The following is a 3,295-nucleotide window of genomic DNA, read 5'->3' as shown; positions in this document are numbered from 1 at the left end:
TACCGCAAAAAAAAAAAAAAAAAAGGAGAATGTAATTCCCCTCCTCTTGAATCTGGGCTGGGCTTAATAACCTGTTTGGACAACAGGATACAACAGAAGGGACATTCTGGGACTTCCAAGACTCAGTGACAACAGGCCTTGAGGCTTCTGCCTGTTTTGGACCTTTGCTCTTGAGATGCTCCCTCTTAGAATGTGACTGCTGTTCTATGAGAAGACCAAGCTACCTGGAGAGATAAGGTGAAGATGTTTTGGTTAACAGCCAAGTTCCTAGCCGACAGCCAGCATCAACTGCCAGCCATGTGAGTGAGCCCTCCTGGGTGGACAGCTAGGGTTTCAGATGACTCCAGCCCCAGCTTCCCTCTAGCTACCACCCCAGGAAACTCCCCAAGTGAGAACTTCCTAGCTGAACCCAGTCAACCCATGGGCAGAATTTAGCAGGCAGACATTGTGGAAGAGAAAAGTAAAGGGAATTTCAAGTTGAGGGACATGGATAAAGACCCAAACAAAATCTAGTGCTTTTTGAAAATTGTAAGCGCTCTGATGTGGACTGGTGGACTTACAGGTGTTCAGGGGGGCGGCAATGGGAGACCATGGAAGACTTCTGAGCAGAGTAATATAATGACTAGAACCATCCATGTATGGAGAACGTTACTCTAGAAAGAGCTTATAGGCTATAGATCTTCAACATAAAATATAGAAACATGTTCTAAAGCTAAACAGAACTTATTCCTGATTCTCTTCAATTACAAATGATTCATCCTCTCTTCTCTGCTAGAGGAGTTAAGTACGAATTAATTTTATGAGCTTTGCCTGCAAGGAAATGGGATAAATCTTTGAGCATAGGAGCCATTCACTCTGAAAATCTATGATCCTCATTAGCAGTCCTCAGATTGCCTCACTCTGGCCACATTTGAACTTGTGCTTTTTAGTTTTGGCTGACTCGACTCTTTAGCTTTAAAGAAAACCAAATAAACCCACACCTGGAAATTCTTACTGAGTATATTTGTAGTCCAGCGTGATCATCTGTGTTTTTTTTTAAAGCTTCACTGGTGATCCTGATGAGGTATATTTTTAGATCCTCTTGTCAGAATCATACAGATATCCAGCTACCCTCTTTGGAAGAAAAGTCATTTTTTACAAACAGTTCTCCATTTCAAACTTGAATATACTCCAAAATAACTCCTAAGTATCTGAGTCCTGCTTCAAAGGAAAAAATAAATCTAAAAAAGAAGTATGCTTCTAAAGGAGAGTGTTTTAACAAAGAGTCACATGAGCTGGGATCTTGCCTCAGCTCAGATACTTTCCAGCTATGTGACCTCTGGCCAAGGACTTAGCTGTGTTTGCCTTAGTTTTCTCATCCGTAACACGGGAATGACAATAATACTCACCCCATCTTGCAAAGCGGTCCTGAGGACGAAAGAAAATATGAAAACACACGTCAAACCCTTTTGAAATCTATAAAACCCCACAGAAATGCCAGCTATTCTATGCTACTAGATTTTTGCATAAATAAAGTTCACATTAATCACCGTACAAGTTAAATGCCTTTGGGGGGTCTGCCCTGCAAATGAAATCATGCAGTGAATGTTTATTTAAAGCAAATAATTATTTGGGGATGAGTTGGTCCCTTATTTGTCCATTCTTTGTATTTGAATTTTGCTATTTTGAGTGTTCTGAAAATAGGGTGTACTTGTGTCCTTACTTAAAAGATTGCAATGATTATGCTGAGCAGAATGCAGCACTGGACAGAGGGAGCTCAGATGCTGGCATTCGCTCATGTGATGAGGGAGAAGCAAGCCTCCTGGAATACCTCCACATGCCCCCCAAGGGCTCCAGGAACAAATGACTTCAGTCTTCTTTACATAAGAACAGATGTCACAGAAGCCTAATTTATTATGACTCAAAGGCACTCTGGGTCTCCTTAACTGCCTCTCAAATGCTGACATCTATAAACAACTTCTTTCCTAAATATAGTTGCAACAGGGAAGAGCTAAATCGGGTTCCAACAATCGATCTGTTTCTTTGACTTTAACCTTTGTTGCTTTTGTTATTATAATTATACACAGTGGCCTGTCTCAGGGAACCCTGCCCCTCTGCCTGAATGTTAAACCAAAGTGCCTTTGTACATCCTGACCCTGTCCACCTGCGGATGGCTGCAAGAAAGAAGTGAACACATCCCCTCCCCGAGGCTGGCCATTCCAGGGGACATTTGCAAAACTTATGGCCTTTTTACTTAACTTCCTCATCTCCTCCCCCTCTAAAAGAAACTGGCATCCAAACCCCAATAAGATGGTTTTTCAGAGACACTAGTCTGCCATCTTCTCGATCTGCCGGCTTTCCGAATAAAGTCATGTTCCTTGCCAGAACACCTCGTCTCTGATTCATTGGTCTGTCATGCGGCGAGCAGAGCGAGCTTGGACTCGGTAACATAGTCACTTCCAGAAATACAGGAATAAAGCCATCACCTCAAACAAGAAAGGTTAGACTCTCAAAGCTGTGTGTTAGAAATCAAGAGTAATCCAAATATGGTTGAATTCAGTCCTGACCATCTGTTCTTTAGGGAATCTTGAAATGCACTACCTTAAACCAGAGGTTATGGGGTTTATTTTGTGTTGGTTTGTTTCCATTTTGCCACAAGGCTGCAAAAAAGAGAAAGCCACAGAATAGTGAGGACTAGGTTACAGGTCACATACAAGACTCAAGGCTAAGTTTCTAGAAAGCAGTTTAGTGCAGTGGGGAGGTCGTGGACTCACAGTCTGGGAGACCTGCATCTGAACTCTGGCTCTGGATTCTCAGGCAAGGAAGGCAATCTCTAGAAGCTTTGATTTTCTAATCTGTAAAGATGAAAATAGTGAAATCTATCTCACAGTGTTGTGAAGATAATACAGGATAAAGTATGTAACAGCAGCCAGGAAAGTACTGGGTTCAGAGCAGGCACTCAATAAATCTTGCTTATTTTAGTAGGGAGAATCTGTATGGGAGGAAAGAGATTCTATTTTTTTAGGGTCCCTGGCAGTGTCTGAAAATGGAACTGACAAATATAGATGTAGTCAAATAAGAAATCTGTTTGTGGGCTTTGTCCCCGGATCCTAGCTTAGAGCTCCTAAAACCGTTGGCATTTCCTGAGTGATAGGAGTGTCTCTCTCCTTTCTCACAAGATTTCCCCTTAAGGAACACCTTAGGGTGGGACCCCTCAATAGCCTCAGGGTGGGGTGGGTCATTAGAAAGACCAAGTGATTAGAGGGTTGGAACTTTCAGCACCATCCACTGAACTCTGGGGAGGGGAGGCGGGGGG

This window comes from Lipotes vexillifer, unplaced genomic scaffold (assembly GCF_000442215.2).
Source record: "Lipotes vexillifer unplaced genomic scaffold, Lipotes_vexillifer_v1.1 scaffold384, whole genome shotgun sequence".
Taxonomy (NCBI): Eukaryota; Metazoa; Chordata; class Mammalia; order Artiodactyla; family Lipotidae; genus Lipotes; species Lipotes vexillifer.
This window is presented reverse-complemented; position numbering follows the sequence as displayed.